Source organism: Macaca mulatta, chromosome X, assembly GCF_049350105.2.
Source record: "Macaca mulatta isolate MMU2019108-1 chromosome X, T2T-MMU8v2.0, whole genome shotgun sequence".
Taxonomy (NCBI): Eukaryota; Metazoa; Chordata; class Mammalia; order Primates; family Cercopithecidae; genus Macaca; species Macaca mulatta.
In genome coordinates this window covers 56,036,208-56,063,585 of record NC_133426.1, presented here as the reverse complement: position 1 = coordinate 56,063,585, position 27,378 = coordinate 56,036,208, and the positions used below count along the sequence as shown (strand labels likewise).

The 27,378-nt window shown below is 39.6% G+C and overlaps 1 pseudogene across 1 annotated transcript; it reads right to left on the bottom strand.

Annotated features, from left to right (window-relative positions):
* Window positions 1-12,651: 12,651 nt before the first annotated feature.
* Window positions 12,652-25,436, bottom strand: LOC106998091 (aspartate aminotransferase, mitochondrial pseudogene; annotated as a pseudogene). The gene is made up of 2 exons (XR_013412983.1): window positions 23,978-25,436; window positions 12,652-14,837 (listed from the first exon to the last, which is right to left on the bottom strand). The product of XR_013412983.1 is annotated as an aspartate aminotransferase, mitochondrial pseudogene (transcript).
* Between the last annotated feature and the right edge of the window lie 1,942 nt (window positions 25,437-27,378).

Sequence of the window (27,378 nt, the reverse complement as noted above, 5' to 3'; positions counted from 1 at the left end):
AGTATCAGACAGCCCTGTTGAACACAACTGTGTAGAGGTGTTGGACTCAGTCTATTCTAGCAGACCCGATCTTTGAGACCAGCCATGGGCATCAGTAGACTGGGAGTTATATGCAGACGGGAGCAGCTTCATCAACCCATGAGGAGAAAGATGTGCAGGATATGCGGTGGTAACCTTGGATAATTTTATTGAAGCCAAGACATTGCCTCAGGACACTTCGACCCAGAAAGCAGAACTCTTTGCTTTAACTCAGGCTCTAGAACTCAGTGAAGGTAAGACTGTAAACATTTATACTGACTCTTGATATGCCTTTCTAACTCTTCAAATTATTGGGTCATTATATAAAGAAAAAGGCCTGTTAAATTCTGAGGGAAAGGACATAAAATATCAATAAGATATTCTACAATTATTAGAGGCAGTGTGGAAACCCCAAAAGGTGGCAGTCATGCATTGCAGGGGACACGAGCAAGTTACCACCTCAGTGAGTCCAGGAAACTCCTAAGCAGACACAGAGGCACGAAAAGCAGCATCTACTCCCTACCAGACATCAGTCACTGCCCCCCTACTCCCTCAAAACCTGATCTGGTCCCTACTTATTCTAAAGAGGAAAAAGACTTTCTTCAGGCAGAGAGAGGACAAACAATAAAAGAAGGATGGATAAAGTTACCAGATGAGAGAATAGCTGTGCCACAGCTGCTAGGAGACGCAGTAGTGCTGGCTGTACATGAAACTACCCATTTAGGCCAAGAGTCACTTGAAAAGCTGTTACGCCGATACTTCTACATCTCACACTTGCCAGTTCTTGCTAAAACAGTAGCGCAGTGATGCGTTACCTGTCGACAGCACAATGCAAAGCAAGGCCCTTCTGTTCCTCCCGGCATGCAAGCCTATGGAGCAGCTCCTTTTGAAAAGCTTCACATGGACTTCACAGAGATGCACAAATGCAGAGGCAACAAGTTTTTACTGGTTCTAGTGGGTATTTACTCTGGGTGGGTAGAGGCTTATCCGACACGAACTGAAAAACTCATGAAGTAACCCATGTGCTTCTTCGAGATCTTGTCCCTAGGTTTGGACTGCCTCTATGGATTGGCTCAGATAATGGGCCGGCATTTGTGGCTGACTTAGTACAGAAGACAGCAAAAGTATTGGGAATCATATGGAAGTTACATGCTGCCTACTGACCTCAGAGTTCCGGAAAGATAGGGTGAATGAATTTGACTATCAAAAATAGTTTAGGGAAATGGATACGGACCCTTCCTATGGTATTGTTTAAAATTAGGTGCACTCCCTCTAAGAAAACAGGATACTCCTCTTATGAAATATTGTATCATAGACCTCCTCCTATACTGCGAGGACTTCCGGGTACTCCCCAAGAGTTAGGTGAAATTGAATTACAGTGACAGCTGCAGGCCTTGGGGAAAATTACCCAGACAATCTCAACTTGGGTAAATGAGAGGTACCCGGTCAGCTTATTCTCCCCAGTTCACCCTTTTTCTCCAGGTGACCATGTATGGATCAAGGACTGGAAAGTAGTTCCTTTGTGGCCATGGTGGAAAGGACCCCAGACCGTTATCCTGACCACTCCCACATCTGTAAAGGTAGAAGGAATCCCAGTCTGGATTCACCACAGCCGCGTAAAGCCCACAGCCACTGAAACCTGGGAGGCCAAACCAAGCCTGGACAATCCCTGTAAAGCGACTCTGAGGAGGACGACAAGCCCTGCTCCAGTCACACCCTGAAGCTGACTCATCTATGCACGGCTGAAGCATAAGGAAAATCATCATGGTACTTATTTTCCTTAAGACATGGACTTGTGTGGTAAAAGCTTCCACTGCTTCTTTTCACATAGAGGATTGCTTTCAGTGTATACATCAGGTCACTGAGGTAGGACAACAAGTTAAAACAATCTTTTTTTCTATAGTTATTATGAGTGCCTAGGAACTCCAAAAGGAACATGTTTATATAATAACAGTACAAAGTATGTAATCCAGAAGGTGATCAGTGTGATGTGTGTTATGACCCCTGTGAACCTCCCATGATCACGGTATTTGAAATAAGACTAAGGACTGGTCCTTTTCTAGGTGACACAAATAAAGTAATAGCTAGAACAGAAGAAAGAGGGTTCCTCAAACATGTAACCCTAAAATTTGACGCTTGTGCCACTATTAATAGCAATCAGCAAGGAATAGGATGTGGTTTTCTAGATTGGGAAAAGAGTTACACAGCAGAAATAAGTATATCTGCCATGAATCATATTCATGTACAAATGTGTGTTAATACTGGTCTTGTGTCATCTGGGCTACTTGGAAAAACTATGAAAAAGATCCTGTTTGCCTCCAAAAAGGAAAAATCAGTCCCTCCTGCACAAGTGGAAGCTGCAACCCTTTAGAATTAATAATTACAAATCCCTCAGACCCAAAGTGGGAAAAAGGAGAGCATGTATCTCTAGGCATTGATGGAAAGGGACTAGATCCTAGAATAAATATCTTAATAAAAGGGGAGGTTCGAAAACGCTCTCTAGAACCAGTATTTCAGACTTTCTGTGATGAATGAAATGTGCCAGTACCTGAGATTCCAGGAAAAACTAGAAATTTGTTTTTGCAGTTAGCCGAGCATGTAGCACAGTCTTTAAAAGTCACTTCATGTTATGTTTGTGGAGGAACTGTAATAAGAGATCAATGGCCATGGGAAGCCCGAGAATTAGTCCCTACGGGCCCAGTTCCTGATGAATTCCCAGCCCAAAAGAACCATCCTGACAATTTCTGGGTTCTAAAATTCTCAATTATTGGACAATATTGCATAGCTAGAGAAGGAAAAGAATTCACTCATCCTGTAGGACAGCTTAGTTGTCTTGGACAGAAACTGTATAATGGTACCACAAAAACAGTTACATGGTGGAGTTCAAACCACACAGAAAAAAATCCGTTAAGTAAATTTCCAAGATTACAGGCCGTTTGGACCAACCCAGAAACCCACTGGGACTGGACAGCCCCTACTGGGTTATACTGGATATGTGGACATAGAGCCTATGCTAAGCTACCTGATCAGTGGACAGGTAGTTGTGTAATTGGCACTATTAAACCATCTTTCTTCCTATTGCCCATAAAAACAGGTGAACTCCTAGGATTCCCTGTCTATGCTTCCCACGAAAAGCAAAGCATAGCCATAGGTAACTAGAAAGATGATGAACGGCCCCCTGAAAGAATTATACAATACTATGGGCCCGCCACTTGGGCACAAGATGGCTCGTGGGGATATTGGACCCCCATCTACATGCTCAACTGAATCATATGGTTACAAGCTGTTTTAGAAACTGTTACTAATAAAACCAGTCAAGCCTTGACTGTTCTTGCCCGGCAAGAGACTCAGATGAGAAATGCTATCTACCAAAACAGACTAGCTCTCGACTACTTGCTAGCAGCTGAAGGAGGGATTTGTGGAAAATTTCACCTTATTAATTGCTGTCTACGCATAGATGATCAGGGGCAAGTAGTTGAAGACATAGTCAAAGATATAACAAAACTGGCACACGTACCCGTTCAAGTGTGGCACGGATTTCATCCTGGGGCCATGTTTGGAAATTGGTTCCCAGCAATAGGAGGACTTAAAACTCTCATAATAGGACTTATAGTAGTAATAGGAACCTGCTTACTACTTCTTTGTTTACTACCTGTACTTCTTCAAATGATAAAAAGCTTCATCACTACCTTAGTTCACCAGAATGCTTCAGCACAGGTATATTATATGAATCACTATCAATCTATTGCACAGGAAGACATAAGTAGTAAAAATGAAAGTGAGAACTCCCACTAATAAGTGAGAGTCTCAAAGGGGGGAAATGAGAGAAGAGAAAAAGAGACCCCTCATATTGTTTTATATTGTTTTATACTTAGTACCTGTTTTAAAAAGAAACAAGGAAGTGAAACCAAAGGCAGGCAGCCTGGCGCCAGGAACCAGACCCAAAACCAGGCCTGGGCCTGCCTGACCGAACCTGGTAGTTAAAATTCAACCCATAACCTAGCAACTGATGTTATCCATAAATTCCTGACATTGTATGGAAGGCCATTTGTGAAACTTCTCATCCTGTTCTGTTTCACTCTGATTACCTGTGCATGCAGCCCCTGTCACATACCCCCTAGATTGCTCAATCAATCACTGTCCTTTCATGTAAAATCTTTAGCGTTGTGAGCCCTTAAAAGGGACAGAAATTGTGCATGCGGGGAGCTTGGACTTTGAGACATTCGCCTGCTGATGCTTCCAGCTGATTAAAGCCACTTCCTTCGCTACCTCGGTGTCTGTGAGGTTTTGTCCATGGCTTGTCCTACTACAAAGGTGGGCAGATAACGAGGCCGGGAGTTCCAGACCAGGCTGGTGAACATGACAAAACCCTGTCTCTACTAAAAATACAAAAATTAGCCCAGCGTGGTGGCATGAGCCTGTAATTCGAGCTACTTGGGAAGCTGAGGCAAGAGAATAGCTTGAACTTGGGAGGCAGAGGTTACAGTGACCCAAGATCGCACTACTGCACTCCAGCCTGGGTGACGGAGAGACTCTATGTCCAAAAAAAAAAAAAAAAAAGAAAGAAATTAAAAAGACATTTTGCTCACCATCAGATTGATAAAGATTAAAAATATTGTCAGTATGCAGTGTTGTAAAATAAATTTTTTAAAAAATTAAATGTGTGAAAACATTCAATCTCATAAATTGGTGGGCATGTAATTTATTACAGCTTCCTTAGAGAAAACTAATATATATCTATCAAATATTAAAATGTATATATCCTATGATCTAAATAATTCCACTTGTAGGGCTATTCTCATAAAGTTGTATAAAATTATATGTAGAATAATATTGCTGGAGTTCTGTTTGTGCTAGCAACATACTAGAAACAACCTAAATAAATGTCCATCAGTAGATGACTGAATAAATGCATCAGAGCATGTTGATAAAATGACATTCTTCATATCCACTGAAAAATCTGCTAAGAGTTGAGATTTTTGAAAAAGGGGAGTAAAGACCTCCAAAAATCTTTTCTTCCATAAAAGCAATAAGAATGCTGGTAATAATTCTCAAAATCAACATTTTTAGAACTCTAAAAATTAATCAAACTCTTGTAACAATCAAAGGAGTGTTTGTGTTATAAAAAAGGTATGAATAACAGTATATATAACAACCTTTGTATTTGGGGGTTCAGATTAGGTGAATGTATATTTATCATATCATCTTGATTCATTGACCCGTTTTTCCTTATAAAAGTCCCTTATTTACATCTAGAAACAATTATGTCCTAAATTCTGTTTTGTCTGATGTTAGCATAGCCACTTTGGCCATGATATGCAAAATATAGCTTTTTCATCCTGTTTGTGTCTTTGTGTGTCTCATAGAAAGCATACGGTTGGACCACTGTTTTTAAAAATCCATTCTGTTAGTCTCTGCCTTTTCGTTAGAGTAGCTAATCAATTTAAACTCAATATAATTACTGATAAAATAGGATTCACATCTATCATTTTGCTATTTGTTTTCTGTATGTTTTATGTCTTTTTTGTTTTCCATTGCTGTCTTCTTTCTTATAAATATTTTGCAACATATCATCTTAATTCCCTTGTTTCTATTACTGTATTTTATAATTTAAAATTCAATAATATACAAAAACTTTGCCCCTATAAATCTCAATTCCCTCCCCATCTTTTGTGTTGTAATTGTCCTAGAAATTACATATTTAAATATTGCATGCCCATTAACACACTTATGGACATTTTATTCCCCATGTTTTCTTTGTAAGCTTTTTGGTTAGCCTAATGTTTGCACCAATCCTTATCTACCACCTCAGGTGCTGTGATCTAATATAAAATTATTGGTGGTAGATTTTATATATATATATATATATATATATATATATATATATATATATATATATACACACACATAATTTTCTCTGATTATTTCTGACAAATGGTTCCATGGAACGGTCTATTCACCCTGGGAGAGCTTTTAGTCAGTTCTATTAAAGGTAGCCTTGCACATGAGGTCTCCCTGAGAGCTGTCATACAGGCTCCAACCTCATTCTACCCTCTTCAGGGGTTACCACGTTGCTGCTTTTCGCTGTGACTGCATGCTGTTGATTTTCAGAGCTACTGTGGAACTGGGGAGAGGGCATGGGAACAGGACAAATAAAAATGATAAAAAGCTCATGCTCCTACTGAGCTTCAGATTTGTGTTTTTTTTTTTTTTTTTTTTTTTTTTTTTTTTTTTTTTTTGTGTGTGTGTGTGTGTTTTCTTTCTTTTTCTTTTTCTTTTTTTTGAGGGGGGGAGACGGAGTCTCGCTCTGTCGCCCAGGCTGGAGTGCAGTGGCGCGATCTCAGCTCACTGCAACCTCCGCCTCCGGGGTTCATGCCATTCTCCTGCCTCAGCCTCCCAAGTAGCTGGGACTACAGGCACCCACCAGCACCACGCCCTGTTAATTTTTTGTATTTTTAGTAGGCACGGAGTTTCACCGTGTTAGCCAGGATGGTCTCGATCTCCTGACCTCATGATCCAACCACCTTGGCCTCCTAAAGTGCTGGGATTACAGGTGTGAGTCACCGCGCCTGGCCTCAGATATTTTTCTTGAATAAAGAATCCATGGATTTCTGCAAGCCTTTGGTTAATTTCTAGAGTTCTGAAAACATTGATTCTCACATTTTCTTTTTTGGCCAGTGTTCTCATTGGTTTTTATAGATAAGGGATATTCTACAGGTTCTCACTCCATATTCACTGATGACACACCAGACTGTATTCTTAAATTCAGATTTTATGTGAGGTTTTTTGCTTCATTTTGTTTTAGTTTAAGTTGTGATGAATATGGTTGGCACGTGCTTTGAATTTTTTCCAAGATGCATTTTGTTTGCATTATTCTCCTCTGCACACATTTCTGGGACATTAATTACCCAATTTTCATGTCCTGAATGAGGCTATGAAGTGTTTATGAGAAATATCTTGGACCTGCACAAGGCCTGCTATTCCCTCGGCAAAGCACAGTGCTAAGGTGGGGTAAACATATATTCAGATACATATCAAGCTTTGGATTCCAGACTTTCACTAGAAGCTATCAATCTTACATACCACTCACTAGCAGTACTTACTAGTAGCACTTACAAACTACTCACAGAAATTATATTTCTGTACTTTGTGTTTCCTGATGAGCATAATTCTGACATCTCTGATTTAACTGCAACAAAATTCAATGGGAAAAACTGTGTTTTTGGAGTTGTGTAAAAAAAAAAAAAAAAAAAGAGTGGGTCAGTACAACCGCTTTGGAAATCTATTTGGCAGTACTGACTAAAACTAATCATATGCATAACCTCTGGCACAGCAATTCCACCCCTTTATATATAATCAACAGAAATGGGTGTGCACATATGTAGCAAAAAAATTACTTACATAAAAACTCATATAGCTTTAATTTTAATAGTATGATTATTATTAAGAGCCAAAAACTGAACATGACCCAAATGTCCACCAATCTTAGAAAGAGTAAATAAATTATGGTATAATCACACAATGAAATACTACTGAGAAAATGAAAAAAGAGCAAATCACTGCTGCATACAACAACATCAATGAATCCCAAAATCTTAAGTTGCATGAAATAAGATAGATAGCAATAAATAGATATATGGTTTCATTCACATAAATTTCAAAAACAGATGGTACTAATCTATAATTCTAGAAGATGGGGTGTGAAATAATAATCTGTTTCATATTTCTGGTGCCAATTACACAGGTATGTTAAATTTATGAAAACTTGCTGAACTGTGCATGTATAATTTCTGTACTCTTTCATATGTATGTTATATTACAATAAATATCAGCAAATCAGAATGTAAACATACATATTCTGACTGAAGAGAGAGAGAAAGGAAGCATTTGACGCAAAGGGAACAATATGTACAAAGGTACTGTGATGTGAAAAACATGCTGTGTGCTGTGTTATTGGAATGGTGAGTAGTTCAGTAGGGCAGGAGCACAGCTATGCTTATAGGTAAAAGAGGAGAGGTAGAGCAAACCTTTTATTTCTGGAATATAGTAAGAGTTTAAAAATGTGTTTTGACAAATCACAAGCATTCTTATACACCAGTAACAGACAAACAGAGAGCCAAATCATGAATGAACTTCCATTCACAATTGCTTCAAAGAGAAAAAAATACCTAGGAATCCAACTTACAAGGGATGTCAAGGACCTCTTCAAGGAGAACTACAAACCACTGCTCAGTGAAATAAAAGAAGACACAAACAAATGGAAGAAGATACCATGCTCATGGATAGGAAGAATTGGTATCGTGAAAATGGCCATACTGCCCAAGGTAATTTATAGATTCAATGCCATCCCCATCAAGCTACCAATGAGTTTCCCCACAGAATTGGAAAAAACTGCTTTAAAGTTCATATGGAACCAAAAAAGAGCCCGCATTGCCAAGACAATCCTAAGTCAAAAGAACAATGCTGGAGGCATCACGCTACCTGACTTCAAACTATACTACAAGGCTACAGTAACCAAAACAGCATGGTACTGGTACCAAAATAGAGATATAGACCAATGGAACAGAACAGAGTACTCAGAAATAATACCACACATCTACATCCATCTGCTCTTTTACAAACCTGACAAAAACAAGAAATGGGGAAGGGATTCCCTATTTAATAAATGGTGCTGGGATAATTGGCTAGCCATAAGTAGAAAGCTGAAACTGGATCCTTTCCTTACTCCTTATACGAAAATTAATTCAAGATGGATTAGAGACTTAAATGTTAGACCTAATACCATAAAAACCCTAGATGAAAACCTAGGTAATACCATTCAGGACATAGGCATGGGCAAGGACTTCATGTCTAAAACACCAAAAGCAATGGCAACAAAAGCCAAAATTGACAGATGGGATCTAATTAAACTGAAGAGCTTCTGCACAGCAAAAGAAACTAGCATCAGAGTGAACAGGCAACCTACAGAATGGGAGAAAATTTTTGCAATCTACTCATCTGACAAAGGGCTAATATCCAGAACCTACAAAGAAATCAATCACATTTACAAGAAAAAAACAGACAACCCCATCAAAAAGTGGGTAAAGGATGTGAACACACATTTCTCAAAAGAAGACATTCATACAGCCAACAGACACATGAAAAAATGCTCATCATCACTGGCCATCAGAGAAATGCAAGTCAAAACCACAATGAGATATCATCTCACACCAGTTAGAATGGCAATCATTAAAAAGTCAGGAAACAACAGGTGCTGGAGAGGATGTGGAGAAATAGGAACACTTTTACACTGTTGGTGGGATTGTAAACTAGTTCAACCACTATGGAAAATAGTATGGCGATTCCTCAAGGATCTAGAACTAGAAGTACCATATGACCCAGCCATCCCATTACTGGGTATATACCCAAAGGATTATAAATCATGCTGCTATAAAGACACATGCACTCGTATGTTTATTGCGGCACTATTCACAATAGCAAAGACTTGGAATCAACCCAAATATCCATCAGTGACAGACTGGATTAAGAAAATGTGGCACATATACACCATGGAATACTATGCAGCCATAAAAAAGGATGAGTTTGTGTCCTTTGTAGGGACATGGATGCAGCTGGAAACCATCATTCTCAGCAAACTATCGCAAGAACAGAAAACCAAACACCACATGTTCTCACTCATAGGTGGGAACTGAACAATGAGATCACTTGGACTCGGGAAGGGGAACATCACACACTGGGGCCTATCATGGGGAGGGGGCAGGGGGGAGGGATTGCACTGGGAGTTATACCTGATGTAAATGAGGAGTTGATGGGTGCTGACGAGTTGATGGGTGCAGCACAGCAACATGGCACAAGTATACATATGTAACAAACCTGCACGTTATGCACATGTACCCTAGAACTTAAAGTATAATAATAATAATAAAAAATGTATTTTGACTTGTTTATTCCCCAAATTAAGTCCACTCTCACCATATGTATTGTATATATGTATTTACAATAGGCCATCTATCTGAATGTTCCGGAAGCACCTCAACATAGACACTCTGGAACAAAATATCTTCAGTCTGATACCGCATCCACAGACTAAAACTTGTTCTTCCTTTGGTACCTTGGCACCATTCTTCACTCCATTGCCCAAATCAGAATCCTGGGAGTCACCTTTACTTCCTCTTCTCCCACAAGCAATCAATAACCAAATACTGGTGATACCATATCATACACACTCATACACATAAACAGAAAACACTCAAAAATCTTTACTATGACTTTCATTCAGAGCTATGTCAAAGATAGGTTTCTTTTCTCTTCTAAGTAGTATATTTTTATTTATCATGTCATCTATAACTTTAGAATCTACCTGCTTCTCTACAGTCCAGTGTCTCCTACCTTAGTTTAAGGCCTACTGTTTCACGTGGACTTATCACAAAAGTCTCTAGACAGTATTTCTGCTGATAGTTTCTCCTCTTTTCTAAGCACGCTCCACACTACTGTAGCAGGATGTTTCTAAACACCAAAATCTTTAGCATGCCTTATATTGCCCTTCACAATCCTTCCTTTTTCACCCCCAGAGCCCTTATCTTCCCTAAATAAAATTGCTGTCCTAAATATCACTCCAGCTGAATACATGCTGATTTCCATTATGTTCAAAATGCTGCTTTAGAATTCCTTTCATATTTGGTGTATGTAGAATTCTAGAATAAGGGATATAATAACTAAAAACTTTGTTGTGCCTCCCACCTAACTTTTATTTGACTGGTCAGATGCCATGATACATCAATACATGATTGTGGTCAATTCTCTATTCTCTTTCTATTAATCAAGCTTATCATCGTGGCCTTCTGTCACATTGCAGTCAACTGTCAAGTAAGACTCTGAGATTAAGGTTTGAGTTTAGGTAGAGGAAATTGGCCTCACAGGCCTCCAAACTTAACTATAAGATCTAGCTTGACCTACCACAGTTCTCTGAATAGAGTTCTGGGGAACAAGTCTGTCTAATTATGTGTTATGTTCCTTTTCCTTACCATTCTTTCTTGTGTTCCTCAGGGACTTTGTGGAGAGGACCAAGATAGGCCCAAGATAACTATTCTTTTTTTCTGAGCCAAACACCATTAAAGTCTCCTACTACTTCTGAAGTTGTATGTGCATAGAAGAAAACCAGCCTCAGGACTTTATCCTACCACATAAGCCTCATCGCTAACTTTATGTACCCACCTCTGCTTTTGACTATTCCAAAAATTAAGTCCACTCTCAGTAATCTGTCACAGAGATGTTAAAGTATTTGTGAATATCCAAAACATAGGTCTTTGCAGAGTTTGCTGCATAGAGCAAGTGTTCAATACATCAACTGAATGTTAATGAGGATAATCCAATAATCTTTAAAATAGACAATCAACGAACAATTTTCTGGGAATGAAGTGCAATTTATTCTCAGCACTCTCTGAAAGGAAGATTCTAAAACAGCAGCCATAGTTTAGTTAAGATCCATTCTCCAAAAGAAGTCTGAAGACTAGCTTAATAACATACAACAATCTCCAGGGGGACTGGTTTTTATATCAGATGACTATCTGGGAAGATCTGGACATATTTGAGAAATCCAATACTAATTTTTCCTTTGTAGTCATGAGACTATCATATACAACTGGCTGTTACTATTTTTTTAATAATGCTGATGACTTGTTTCCTTTCTCATTCTATACAGAATTCAAAGCAGATTGAACAGACTTAAACAGCAATATGAGGATCCCACCCAAACAAATGACCAAAACATCTGGAAAGCAAAGGCTTTCAGAGCCTAAAATCACTGAGATGATCAAAGAGCTCTACTAAAGAAGGTGGAAGTTCATTCCTTAAAAATATGTTGAAAAGAGTATCCTCGTCACTTTTCTGAGATCCTTCCTAAATATAGCTAGATAGATTTCTACAGCTTGAAAGTTTTATTATGACATACACACACCAAACACACACATCCCTCCCCTTCTTCCTGTCAATCTCTTACTCTCTCATTTGTTTTAAACCACACACACACAAATGCCCAGTGTAACCATATAGAATTGCTAATATTTAACAATTTTTACCTACAAAAGTGCCAATTTTTTATGGTTCAACTGAATATATATACATATAGTATAGCAAATTAGCATATATTATATAATAATATGTATATGTATGTAAATTACCATGTATTATATAATAAAACATATTGATGTGTGTGTGTGTGTGTGTGTGTGTGTGTGTGTGTGTGTGTATTTTTCCCTCAGAGAGTTAGGCCATACTAGTTTCTATGAAAACCAAACTTTGCCCAAAGGGCATAATTCAGCTGCTATGACGGAGTCTCGCTCTGTCGCCCAGGCTGGAGTGCAGTGGCGCGATCTCGGCTCACTGCAAGCTCCGCCTCCCGGGTTCACGCCATTCTCCTGCCTCAGCCTCCCGAGTAGCTGGGACTACAGGCGCCCACAACCGCGCCCGGCTAATTTTTTGTCTTTTTGGTAGAGACGGGGTTTCACCGTGGTCTCGATCTCCTGACCTTGTGATCCGCCCGCCTCGGCCTCCCAAAGTGCTGGGATTACAGGCGTGAGCCACCGCGCCCGGCCCTTTACTATGACTTGCATTCAGAGCTATGTCAAAGATAGGTTTCTTTTTTCTTCTAAGTAGTATATCTTTATTTATAGTTAATAATGTGGAAATAAAGGTTAATAAAAATCGGGAGAAAATTATGTTAAGTGAAATAAGTAAGGCACCAAAAAACAAATGCATGTTCTCACTTATATGTGGAAGCTACACAATTGATTTGATGGAGGTAGAGAGTTTGTAATGGTCATTGCCAGAGGCTGAAAAGGATAATGGGGATAGGAGGATGAAGAGGGGCTTGTTAACAGGTACAAAGATACAGTTAGATAGAAGAAATAAGTCCTAGAGTGACCTAGGCAGGTCACTCCTCCTCTTTGACTACAGTAGTTAAAATGTAGACTCAGGAACCACAGTAGTTGTTTGACCTTGAATAAGTTAAATAACTGCTTTATACCTTAGTTTCCCATCTATAAGATAGGGATAATAATAGTTCCTATCTTATAATGTTATAGTGAAGATTCATGGCTTATTTAGTGTAAAGTACTTCTAAGAGTGCATGAATATATTGTCTAATAAATGTGAATTGTTATTGTTTCCAGTAAGTTTTCATTTGGCATAGGAAATGAATGGCAGATTCTTATCAGTCTTACAGTCTAGTTAACTAAGAATTACTATGTCTATCACCAGAAATTATTACATTTAAAATCACAATTAAAATGGAAGGAAAACAAAGTAATACAAACTACTATGACAGCTTCTACGGCTTTAGCATTGGGAATCTCAATTTTGATTGATCTACTCAACAAATGTGCTGAATACTCACTCTGTGCCAGGCACTATGTTATATACTTCACATACATTACCTTATATTTACCTCACAATACTTCTGTGTAGAAGCCAGTGTTGTGCCAGCATTATATTGAGGCTAAATGATGTGCCCAAGATCACACAGTCGTCACTGCTTAAGCTAAGATTTGAATCCAAGTTCCAAAACCCAGGTTCAACAGCATGCAAAAATTGAGCTGAAACTGTATGAATCTCTAGAAGCACATGCTCCAAAAAAGCATTCAAAATTAGAGCTTACTGTTTGTTAGTTAGTTTGTACACACAGACACACACATACACACATATGGTCTGGGAAAGAAAATGCTATTTAAGAGTTTACTTATTTAAAAGGAATAGAGACTGAGAAGACAAAACTGTCCCCTGTTCTCAAAATATTTCTGTGGCTTCCATTTTGGCTCCTAATTTTCTTCCTTTCCCGCAAACAAAATCCTGTGGGGTCTCTTACATTAGTCTCCTTCTCTACACCACCACTGATGTTATCCTTTTATACACTAGTTAACTATTTAAATAACCTCTTAACTCTTTTCCCTGTTGGTATTCTACCCTTCCTCCACTGCAGTCTGTATGGCTTTTACCTTGCTTGAACCCACTCACCTAGACTTTTAGCAAAATGCTAGAACCAGGTCAGAAAGTGCTAGAGCTACAAGAGACCTATGTATTGAGCAAGGCAGAGATTATGTCATTTTCCTATTGGAAAACCGTCAATGACCTAATAGAAAATGTACAAAGGCAGTTCACAGAATCAGAAAGCCAAAATTGCCAACAAACAGACAAAAAGATGTTCAGCCTCATTAGTTACCAAGGAAATTCACATTATAACAAAAATGTGATGTTATTTTAACCCATCAAGTTGGAAAACAATATAAATGGTTGTTTGAGTGTGTGAGATAATACAAATTTTCCAATACTGCTGGTGGGAATGAAAGCTAGGACAGCAACCTTGGAGAGTGATTCAGGCTAAAGATGTATATATTTTGTGACATATCAAATCTGATGTACTGTAGATTCATCTTCTTAATCCAAGGTCTAGAGAACTTCAGGAAGTCCATGATGTTGAATGGGGAAAAATTATATTTTTATTTTTATTTTGCTTTACTTTTAAGTTCAGGGGGACATGTGCTGAATGTGCAGATTTGTTACATTAGTAAACATGTGTCATGGTGGCTTGCTGCACAGATCATCCCATCACCAAGTTATTAAGCCCAGCATCCATTAGCAATTTTCCTGATGCTTTCCCTCCTGCCACACTCCCCAACAGGCCCCACTGCGTGTTGTCCTCCGCTCACCATGTCCAAGTGTTCTCATCATTCAGCTACCACTTATAACTGAGAACTTACAGTATTTGGTTTTCTGTTCCTGCATTAGTTTGCTGAGTATAACAGCTTCCAGCTCCATCCATGTCTCTGCAAAACAAACGAACAAACAAACAAAAACAAAAACAAAAAAATCATGATCCTGTTGCTTTTTATGGCTACACAGTATTTCATGGTGTACATGTACCACATTTTCTTTAACCAGTCTATCATTGATGGGCATGTTGTGTTGATTGCATGTCTTTGATATTGTGAAGAGTGCTGCAATGCACATATGCATGCATGTATCCTTACAATAGAACAATTTATATTCCTATGGGTATATACTCAGTAATGGGACTGTTGGGTCAAATGATATTTCTGGTTCTAGGTCTTTGAGGAATAGCCACACTGTCTTCCACAAAAGTTGAACTAATTGACATTCCCACCTACAGTGTAAAAACATTCCTTTTTCTACGCAGTCTTGCCATCATCTGTTGTTTCTTGACTTTTTAATATTGGCCATTCTGACTGGTGTGAGTTGGTATCTCATTGTGGTTTTGATTTGCATTTCTCTAATGATCAGTGATGTTGAGCTTGTTTACATATGTTTGTTGGCCACACATATGTGTTCTTTTAAGAAGTGTCTGTTCATGTCCTTTGCCCACTTTTTAACAAGGTTGTTTTCTTATAAATTTATTTAAGTTTCTTGTAGATTTTGGATAATAGACCTTTGTCAGATGGATAGGTTGCAAAAAGTTTCTCCCATTCTGTAGACTGTCTGTTTACTCTGATGATAGTTTCTTTTGCTGTACAGAAGCTCTTTAGTTTAACTGAATCCCATTTGTCAATTTTTGCTTTTTTTGCAATTGCTTTTGATGTTTTTGTCATAAAATCTTTGCTCATGCCTATGTCCTGAATGGTATTGCCTAGATTCTCTTTTAGGATTTTTATAGTTTTGGGTTTTACATTTAAGTGTTTCATCCATTTTGAGTTAGTTATTACATAAAGTGTAAGAAAGGGGTCCAGTTCAGTTTTCTGCATATGGCTAGCCAGTTCTTCCAGCACCATTTATTAAATACGGAATAGTGTTAGTCCGTTCTCATGCTACTAATAAAGGCATACCCAAGACTGGGTAATTCGCAAAACAAAAAGGTTGAATTGACTCAGTTCAGCATAGCTGGGGAGGCCTCAGGAAACTTACAATCATGGCGGAAGGAGAAGAACACATGTCATTCTTCACATGGCAGCAGCAGAAGAATGACTGCCCAGTGAGGGGGAAGCCCCTTAAAAAGCCATCAGATCTCATGAAAACTAACTCACTATCATAAGGAATAAAAAAAGGAAGAAGGAAACCACTCCAATGATTCAATTATTTCCACCCGGTCCCTCCCAAGACACATGGTGATTAAGGAAACTACAATTCAATGAGATGACATTTGGGTAGGGACAAAACCAAACCATATCATTCCACCCTTGGATCCCCCCAGATCTCATGTCCTCACATTTCAAAACACAACCATGCCTTTCCAACAGTACCAAGGTCTTAGCTCGTTCCAGCATTAACCCAAAATTACAAGCCCAAAATCTCATCTGAGAAAAGGCGAGTCCCTTCCACCTATGAGCCTGTAAAACTGAAAGCAAGTTAGTTATTTTCTAGATACAAGGGGGGTACAGGCATTGAATAAATACATCAGTTCCAAGTGGAAGAAATTGGCCAGAATGAAGGGGTTACAGGCCCCATGCAACTCTGAAATCCAAAAGGGCAGTCATTAAACCTTAAAGTTCCAAAATAATCTCCTTTGACTCCATGTCTCACATCCAGGTCTTGCTGATGCAAGAGGTGGGCTCTCAGGGCCTTGGGCAGGAATCCTTTCCCCATTGCTTGTTTTTGTCAGGTTTATTGCAGATCAGATGGGTGGTCTTATTTCTGAGTTCTCTACTCTGTTCCATTAGTCTATGTGTCTGTTTTTGTACCAGTACCATGCTGTTTTGGATAGTGTGGCCTTGTAGTATAGTTTAAAGTCAGCTAGCGTGATGCCTCCAGCTTTGTTCTTTTTGTTAGGATTGTCTTGGCTATTTGGGCTCTTTTTTGGTTCCATATACATTTTAGAATAGTTTTTTTCTAATTCTGTGAAAAATGACAATAGTAGTTAAATGGGAATAGCACTGAATATGTAAATTACTTTAGGCAGTATGGCCATTGTCAAGATACTGATTTTTCCAATATTACTGAAGTTGCTTATCAGGTTAAGAAGCTTTTGCGCTGAGATGATGAGTTTTTCTAGATATAGGATCATGTCACCTGCAAATAGAGACAGTTTGACTTCCTCTCTTCAATTTCAATACCTTCATTTCTTTCTATTGCCTGATTTCCCTGGCCAGAACTTCCAATACTACATTGAATAAAAGCGTTGAGAGAGTGCATCCTTGTCTTGTGCTGGTTTTCAAAGGGAATGTTTCCAGCTATTGTTCATTAAGTATGGTATTGTCTGTGGGTTTGTCATAAATGGTTCTTAATATTTTGAGGTATCTTCCATCAATATTTACTGAGAATTTTTAATATGAAGGGATGTTGAATTTTATCAAAGGCCTTTTCTGCATCTATTGAGATAATCATGTGTTTCATCCTCAGTTCTGTTTATTGATTTGCATATGTTGAATCTGCCTTGCATCCTGGAAACGAAGCAAAATTGATTGTGGTGGGTAAGCTTTTTGATGTTCTGCTGGAATTGGTTTGCCAGTATTTTACTGAAATTTTTTTTACAGTTTTTTTTTTTTTTTTAAATTATACTTTAAGTTCAAGGGCACATGTGCATAATGTGCAGGTTTGTTACATATGTATACTTGTGCCATGTTGGTTTGCTGCACCCATCAACTCGTCAGCACCCATCAACTCATCATTTACATCAGCTATAACTCCCAGTGCAATCCCTCCCCCCTCCCCCCTCCCCATGATAGGCCCCGGTGTGTGATGTTCCCCTTCCCAAGTCCAAGTGATCTCATTGTTCAGTTCCCACCTATGAGTGAGAACATGTGGTGTTTGGTTTTCTGTTCTTGCGATAGTTTGCTGAGAATGATGGTTTCCAGCTGCATCCATGTCCCTACAAAGGACACAAACTCATCCTTTTTTATGGCTGCATAGTATTCCATGGTGTAAATGTGCCACATTTTCTTAATCCAGTCTGTCACTGATGGACATTTGGGTTGATTCCAAGTCTTTGCTATTGTAAATAGTGCTGCAATAAACATATGTGTGCATGTGTCTTTATAGCAGCATGATTTATAATCCTTTGGGTATATACCCAGTAATGGGATGGCTGGGTCATACGGTACTTCTAGTTCTAGATCCTTGAGGAATCGCCACACTGTTTTCCATAATGGTTGAACTACTTTACAATCCCACAAACAGTGTAAAAGTGTTCCTATTTCTCCACATCCTCTCCAGCACCTGTTGTTTCCTGACTTTTGAATCATTGCCATTCTAACTGGTGTGAGATGGTATCTCATTGTGGTTTTGATTTGCATTTCTCTGATGGCCAGTGATGATGAGCATTTTTTCATGTGTCTGTTGGCTGTATGAATGTCTTCTTTTGAGAAATGTCTGTTCGTATCCTTTGCCTACTTTCTCATGGGGTTGTCTGTTTTTTTCTTGTAAATGTGATTGAGTTCTTTGTAGGTTCTGGATATTAGCCCTTTGTCAGATGAGTAGATTGCAAAAATTTTCTCCCATTCTGTAGGTTGCCTGTTCACTCTGATGGTAGTTTCTTTTGCTGTGCAGAAGCTCTTCAGTTTAATTAGATCCCATTTGTCAATTTTGGCTTTTGTTGCCATTGCTTTTGGTGTTTTAGACATGAAGTCCTTGCCCATGCCTAGGTCCTGAATGGTATTACCTAGGTTTCCTTCTAGGGTTTTTATGGTATTAGGTCTAACATTTAAGTCTCTAATCCATCTTGAATTAATTTTCGTATAAGGAGTAAGGAAAGGATCCAGTTTCAGCTTTCTACTTATGGCTAGCCAATTTTCCCAGCACCATTTATTAATCAGGGAATCCTTTCCCCATTTCTTGTTTCTCTCAGGTTTCTCAAAGATCAGATGGCTGTAGATGTGTGGTATTATTTCTGAGTACTCTGTTCTGTTCCATTGGTCTATATCTCTGTTTTGGTAGCAGTACCATACTGTTTTGGTTACTGTAGCCTTGTAGTATAGTTTGAAGTCAGGTAGCGTGATGCCTCCAGCTTTGTTCTTTTGACTTAGGATTGTCTTGGAGATGCGGGGTCTTTTTTGGTTCCATATGAACTTTAAAGCAGTTTTTTCCAATTCTGTGAAGAAACTCATTGGTAGCTTGATGCTGATGGCATTGAATCTATAAATTACCTTGGGCAGTATGGCCATTTTCACGATATTGATTCTTCCTATCCATGAGCATAGTATGTTCTTCCATTTGTTTGTGTCTTCTTTTATTTCACTGAGCAGTGGTTTGTAGTTCTCCTTGAAGAGGTCCTTGACATCCCTTGTAAGTTGGATTCCTAGGTATTTTATTCTCTTTGAAGCAATTGTGAATGGAAGTTCATTCATGATTTGGCTCTCTGTCTGTTACTGGTGTATAAGAATGCTTGTGATTTTTGCACATTAATTTTGTATCCTGAGACTTTGCTGAAGTTTCTTATCAGCTTAAGGAGATTTTGGGCTGAGACAATGGGGTTTCCTAAATATACAATCATGTCATCTGCAAACAGGGACAATTTGAATTCTTCTTTTCCTAACTGAATACACTTTATTTCTTTTTCTCGTCTGATTGCCCTAGCCAGAACTTCCAACACTATGTTGAATAGGAGTGGAGAGAGAGGGCATCCCTGTCTCGTGCCAGTTTTCAAAGGGATTTTTCCAGTTTTTGCCCATTCAGTATGATATTGGCTGTGGGTTTGTCATAAGTAGCTCTTATTATTTTGAGATACGTTCCATCAATATGAATTTATTGCAAGTTTTTAGCATGAAGGGCTGTTCAATTTTGTCAAAGGCCTTTTCTGCATCTATTGAGATAATCATGTGGTTTTTGTCTTTGGTTCTGTTTATATGCTGGATTACGTTTATTGATTTGCATATGTTGAACCAGCCTTGCATCCCAGGGATGAAGCCAACTTGATCATGGTGGATAAGCTTTTTGATGTGCTGCTGGATCCGGTTTGCCAGTATTTTATTGAGGATTTTTGCATCAATGTTCATCAGGGATATTGGTCTAAAATTCTCTTTTTTTGTTGTGTCTCTGCCAGGCTTTGGTATCAGGATGATGTTGGCCTCATAAAATGAGTTAGAGAGGATTCCCTCTTTTTCTATTGATTGGAATAGTTTCAGAAGGAATGGTACCAGCTCCTCCTTGTACCTCTGGTAGAATTCAGCTGTGAATCCATTGGGTCCTGGACTTTTTTTCGTTGGTAGGCTATTAATTATTCCCTCAATTATAGAGCCTGCTATTGGTCTATTCAGGGATTCAGCTTCTTCCTGGTTTAGTCTTGGGAGAGTGTAAGTGTCCAGGAAATTATCCATTTCTTCTAGATTTTCTAGTTTATTTGCATAGAGGTGTTTATAGTATTCTCTGATGGTAGTTTGTATTTCTGTGGGGTCAGTGGTGATATCCCCTTTATCATTTTTTATTGAGTCTATTTGATTCTCCTCTCTTTTCTTCTTTATTAGTCTTGCTAGCAGTCTATCAATTTTGTTGATCTTTTCAAAAAACCAACTCCTGGATTCATTGATTTTTTTGGAGGGTTTTTTGTGTCTCTATCTCCTTGAGTTCTGCTCTGATCTTAGTTATTTCTTGCCTCCTGCTAGCTTTTCAATGTGTTTGTTCTTGCTTCTCTAGGTCTTTTAATTGTGATGTTAGAATGTCAATTTTAGATCTTTCCAGCTTTCTCTTGTGGGCATTTAGTGCTATAAATTTCCCTCTACACACTGCTTTAAATGTGTCCCAGAGATTCTGGTAGGTTGTATCTTTGTTCTCATTGGTTGCAAAGAACAGCTTTATTTCTGCCTTCATTTCGTTATGTACCCAGTAGTCATTCAGGAGCAGGTTGTTCAGTTTCCATGTAGTTCGTGGTTTTGATTGAGTTTCTTAGTCCTAAGTTCTAGTTTGATTGCACTGTGGTCTGAGAGACACTTTGTTATAATTTCCGTTCTTGTACATTTGCTGAGGAGTGCTTTACTTCCAATTATGTGGTCAATTTTGGAATAAGTGTGATGTGGTGCTGAGAAGAATGTATATTCTGTTGATTTGGGGTGGAGAGTTCTGTAGATGTCTATTAGGTCTGCTTGCTGCAGAGATGAGTTCAATTCCTGGATATCCTTGTTAACTTTCTGTCTTGTAGATCTGTCTAATGTTGACAGTGGGGTGTTGAAGTCTCCCATTATTATTGTATGGGCATCTAAGTCTCTTTGTAAGTCTCTAAGGACTTGCTTTATGAATCTAAGTGCTCCTGTATTGGGTGCATATATATTTAGGATAGTTATCTCTTCCTGTTGAATTGATCCCTTTACCATTATGTAATGGCCTTCTTTGTCTCTTTTGATCTTTGATGGTTTAAAGTCTGTTTTATCAGAGACTAGTATTGCAGCCTCTGCTTTTTTTTTTTTGTTCTCTATTTGCTTGGTAGATCTTCCTCCATCCCTTTATTTTGAGCCTATAAATGTCTCTGCATGTGAGATGGGTCTCCTGAATACAGCAAACTGATGGATCTTGACTCTTTATCCAGTTTGCCAGTCTGTGTCTTTTAATTGGACCATTTAGTCCATTTACATTTAAGGTTAATATTATGTGTGAACTGGATCCTGCCATTATGACATTAACTGGTTATTTTGCTCGTTAGTTGATGCACTTTTTTCCTAGCCTTGATGGTCTTTACATTTTGCCATGTTTTTGCAATGGCTGGTACCGGTTGTTCCTTTCCATGTTTAGTGCTTCCTTTAGGGTCCCTTGTAAGGCAGGCCTGGTGGTGACACAATCTCTAAGCATTTGCTTATCTGTAAAGGATTTTATTTCTCCTTCACTTAGGAAACTTAGTTTGGCTGGATATGAAATTCTGGGTTGATAATCCTTTTCTTTAAGAATGTTGAATATTGGCCCCCACTCTCTTCTGGCTTGTAGAGTTTCTGCTGAGAGATCTGCTGTTAGTCTGATGGGCTTCCCTTTGTGGGTAACCCAACCTTTCTCTCTGGCTGCCCTTAAGATTTTTTCCTTCATTTCAACTTTGGACGTACTGATGGGGTTTTGGTGTGGGTGTCCTTCCTGTTTGATAGTTTTCTTTCTAACAGTCAGGACCCTCAGCTGTATGTCTGTTGGAGATTGTTTGAGGTCCACTCCAGACCCTGTTTGCCTGGGTATCAGCAGCAGAGGCTGCAGAAGATAGAATATTGCTGAACAGCGAGTGTACCTGTCTGATTCTTGCTTTGGAGGCTTCCTCTCAGGGGTGTACTCCACCGTGTGAGGTGTGGGGTGTCTGTCTGCCCCTAGTGGGGATGTCTCCCAGTTAGGCTACTCAGGGGTCAGGGACCCACTTGATCAGGTAGTCTGTCCGTTCTCAGATCTCAACCTCCGTGTTGTGACATCCACTGCTCTCTTTAAAGGTGTCAGACAGAGTCATTTGCTTCTGCAGAGGTTTCAGCTGCTTTTGTTTTTGTTGTTGTTGTTGTTGTTTAGCTGTGCCCTGTCCCTAGAGGTGGAGTCTACAGAGACAGGCAGGCTTCCTTGAGCTGCAGTGAGCTCCTCCCAGTTTGAGCTTCCCAGAGGCTTTGTTTACCTACTTAATCCTCAGCAATGTCGGGCGCCCCTCCCCCAGCCTCGCTGCTGCCTTGCAGTTAGATAGCAGACTGCTGTGCTAGCAATGAGGGAGGCTCCGTGGGTGTGGGACCCTCCCAGCCAGGTGTGGGATATAGTCTCCTGCTGTGCCCGTTTGCTAAGACCCTTGGTAAAGCGCAGTATTGGGGTGGGAGTTACCCGATTTTCCAGGTGTTGTGTGTCTCAGTTTCCCTGGCTAGGAAAAGGGATTCCCTTCCCCCTTGTGCTTCCCAGGTGAGGCGATGCCTGGCCCTGCTTCAGCTCTCTCTGGTTGGGCTGCAGCAGCTGACCAGCACAGATTGTCTGACAATCCCTAGTGAGATGAACCCAGTATCTCAGTTGAAAATGCAGAAATCACCTGTCTTCTGTGTTGCTCAGGCTGGGTGCTGGAGACTGGAGCTGTTCCTATTCAGCCACCTTGCTCCACCCTCACCTTTTTTTATTTTTTGAGGTGGAGTGTCTACAGTAATTTTATTGTAACAGATAAACCAGGCTGCAATAAGTCTATATGATTAGAGCAGATGGTCGTTCTTTAGAAAGAGTGAAGTTTGATCCCAGCTGGCAGCACATAAAGCCTAGAATATCCTATTTCCTGGTATTGCCCTGTGCCACCTGACTCATGATGTGAAATGAGTTACTGCACAAGTACATTCAACAAAGGGAGTAGGTCCAACTGGGCAGAGACAACATCTCAACAGAAGACAAATATACAATCATTGAGGAGGATGCTGAGATAAAGTGCAGTTACCTACTCTCCACTATTCTTTGCTGAGAAAGGTGATGGTAAGGTATCAACAGAAAATTATGTTCTTTATTTTTAAATAAATCGCAACAGGATGGGGTTGATGATCAATCAAGCAGTAGAATGGGATGAAAATCTACATTAGTTAAAAATCTTTGTCTATAAGGAAAAAAACAATGACAAGGGAGAAGAGAGAGCCTTCTCTTTTTCTTAAATAAGACAGAAAACAACCTCTTTTTTTTTTTTCCTTGCTGTAGTGTCAGCAGACTCATTGGTTTTCATAAAATGCAATATGGTCTGTTGTTAAGGTTGCTCTATCATGAGAGGACAGACACAATGCTGACTGTTCATGATAGAAGCAGGTCTTCTCTCAAAGCCTGCAATGTGTGCTGTTTCCCATGAGGAACCCCAACACTGTATTACACTTCAGTTAAAGTTTCTGAAATATTGCAATGGTATAACTGACATGTTTTTTGATGTGATGACTTTCTTGCATGTATAAACTCTTTGAGAGAAGTTGGGAGATAAAAGGACAGGGGAGAGTTTGGTTTAAAGCCACGATGTTCCAGACACCAACCATGGATGCCTCGGCCCTATGTCACTACATGTTCTTTTCTGAGGAACATTCAATTGCTGAGTGTTGTTAAACAATGCGGCTGAAAGAAATGATCTACTCACCACCATCCACCCTCTGTCATCCTCTGTGTGAAGCTCCCAACAGCAGAGACTGAAGACAGAAAGGTTGTTTCTGCTTCCTTGCACCAGTGCTATTACTTGGTGACCTGGTGAATGGCATGGGCATGGTAGCCCATGTTACTGAAGGTGACCCCTGCCACAGAGATGTGGCTGTCCTCTGTCATGTAGATGGAGAATTCATTGGTCAGCTGCTCCACCTGATCAGGCTTTAGCCCTGTGAAACAAAACATGCCAATTTGGTCAGTTATGTGTTGCCCAATGTGGGCAGAACCCTCCTTCTTGAGGTTGGAGACCAGCTGAGTCTGCATGCTAATCATGTGGCTGGCTATGCTTTTCACTTCTTGCAACCATTATTTTTGCAAATTTGGGTGTTAAGAATGTTAGAAGAAATCTGGGCTCCACTGAGCGGAGGATTACAATACATGGGATGGATCAAGATCTTCAACTGTTGACTCTACATTTTTGGCTTCATCTGCATCTATGCAAACCACAGTGAAGGCTCCCACACACTCGCTGGATAACTCCATGTTCTTGGCATATGATTGGCAGAGACAAAAATTAATGCTGTTTGATGAAGTGGCGCACAGCCCAGCCATCCTTGTTACAATCACCACTAGCAAAGCCTTGCTAGGCCATGTCAAAGAATGCAAAGAGATTATTTTTCTTCACCACTGTTGCTATTTCCTTCCACTGCTCTAGACGAGGTTCCACTCCGATGGGATTATGGGCACAGGCATGCAGAAAAACATTTTGCTATGGCATTTTTGAAATGTCCTCCATACGACCTGTGAAGTCAAAACACCAAGTCTTGGGGTCATAGTAACAATAAATTTGTAGCTGCATGCCAGTATCCCTGGAGATGGGTGTGTGATTTCCCCAGGATGGTTTGGACATCCCAGCTGAGTTTAAAAATTCTTTGCAGAAAACTGGCTCTGATCCTTAAGGTCCCAGTTCCAGAAATGGTATGCACAGTGAATAACTGGCCACTTTTCAACACTTCACTATTCTCACCCAGGACTAGATCTGCAGATGCTGTGCAAAATTCAGCCAGTCCCCCAATGGGCAGGTATTCCTCGTCCAAATTTTTTGTGGTAATCTGGGCCTCTTCCTTGTTGACATTAAGCAGCATGTAAGGCTTTCCATTATCATCCTAGTAGGCACAAACTCCCAGATTCATCTTTTTGCTATTGGTGTCCCTCTTAAAGGCTTCAGTGACTCCCAGAATGGATCTGGAAGTCCCATCTCCACACAGGTCCACCAGGACCTGGCTCTGGCAGAGGCCATGGTGGTGAGGCCTGGGTGGAAGGCAGTGGGGATCCTGGAGAGGACATGGCTGGAGTGCAGCAGGGCCACACTGAACAGTAGGAGGGCAGTGGGCAGCCACAGGACAGAATGGAGGGAGAGTGGGCCATATTTAGAATTGTTAAGTCTTGTTGAATTGAATGAATTGAACCTTTATATCATGTATTGCTTTTTTTTTTTTTTTTTATCATTGTTGGTTTAAAGTCTATTTGGTCTGAAATAAGAATAACAGCCCCTACTCTCTTTTGCTTTCTGTTTTCCTGAGAGACCTATATCCATTCCTTTACATTGAACTATGGGTGTCATTTCAGATGAGATGGGTCTCTTGGAGACAGCATACAGTTGTGTCTAGCTTCTTTATCCAGCTTGATACTCTGTGCCTTTTAAGTTGGGCATTAAGCCAGTGTAATTCCAAGGTTAATCTGATATGTGAGAAACTGGTCCTGTTATCAGGTTGTTAACTGGTTGTTATGTAGACTTGATTGTATAATTCCTTTATAGTGTCATTGGGATATGCACTTAAGTGTGTTTTTGTGGTGCCATATACTGGTATTTCTTTTCCATGTTTAGCACTCCCTTAAGGGCTACCTCTTCTTCTACTTTTCTCCTTTTCCTTCTCCTTCTCCTCCTCCTCCTTCTTCTTTCCTCCTCCTCCTCCTCTTCCTCGTCTTCTTCCTTTTTTTGTTTTTTTGACAGAGTTTCACTCTTGTTGTCCAGGCAGGAGTGAAATGGTGTGCTCTTGGCTCACCACAACCTCTGCCCCCCGGGTTCAAGTGATTCTCCTGCCTCAGCCTCCCCAGTAGCTGGGATTACAGGCATGCATCACCACGACTGGCTAATTTTGTATTTTTAGTAGAGACGGGGTTTCTCCATGTTGGTCAGGCTAGTCTCGAACTCCTGACCTCAGGTGATCAACCCACCTCAGCCTCCCAAAGTGCTGGGATTATAGGCATGAGCCACCACACCCAGTCAAGGACTTCTTTGAAGGCAGGTTTTGTGGTACTGAATTCTCCTATCACTTGCTTGTATGAAAATAATCTTATTTCTCCATTTTTGAAACTTAGTTTGGCGGGGTATGAGATTCTTGGTTGAAATTTCTTTTCTTTAGTGATGCTGATTATAGGCCTCCAATGTCTCTGGCTTGCAAGTCTCTGCTGAAAGACTCACTTAAGTTAGCTTGATGGGGTTCCCTTTGTACATAACCTGCTCCTTCTTTCTAGTTGCCTTTGTGATTTTTTTTTTTTTCTTTCTTGTTAACTGGAGCATCTGATGACTATGTGTCTTGGGAATGGTCACCTCCTATAGTAATTTGCAAAGGTTTTTTATTTTGTTTTGTTTTGTTTTTTTCATTTCCTAAATTTGCATTTCAATCTCTCCAATGAAGTTGGAAAAAATTTCATGGACTGTATCCTCAAATATGTTTTCCAAGTTGCTTCCTCTGTTTCCATCTCTTTCAAGAATGCAATGTGTCATAGGTTTGGTCTCTTTATATAATCCCATATTTCTTGGAGGTTTCATTCATTTTTATTCTTTTTTTATTCTGACTGCATTGATTTGAAGGAGCAGTCTTTGAGCTCTGAGATTCTTTGTTCGGCTTGGTCTGTTTTATTATTAGTGCTTCCGATTGCATTCTAAAATTTCTATAGTGAGTTCTTTATTTCCTAAAATCGTTTGGTTCTTTCTTAAAATAGCTACATCATCTTTCAACTCCTGGACCATTTTACTGTGTTCCTAAGAATGGGTTTCAACCATCTCCTGTATCTTGATGAGCTTCTTTGCCATCCAGATTCTGAATTGTATGTCTGTCATTTCAGCCATTTAACTCTGGTTAAGAACCATTGCTGGAGAGCTAGTATAGTCATTTGGAGGTAAGAAGACACTCTGGCTTTTAGAGTTGCCAGAGTTCTAGCACTGGTTCTTTATCATCTGCATGGCCTGATGTTTCTTTAATCTTCAAAGTTGCTGTGTTTTGGATGTGGTTTTTTATTTGTATATTCTTCCATGCTCTTGAGGGTTTCAATGTGACATAATTTGGTTTTAATCTATTGGCTTCATTTCTAGATGCTTTCATGGAGCCAAGG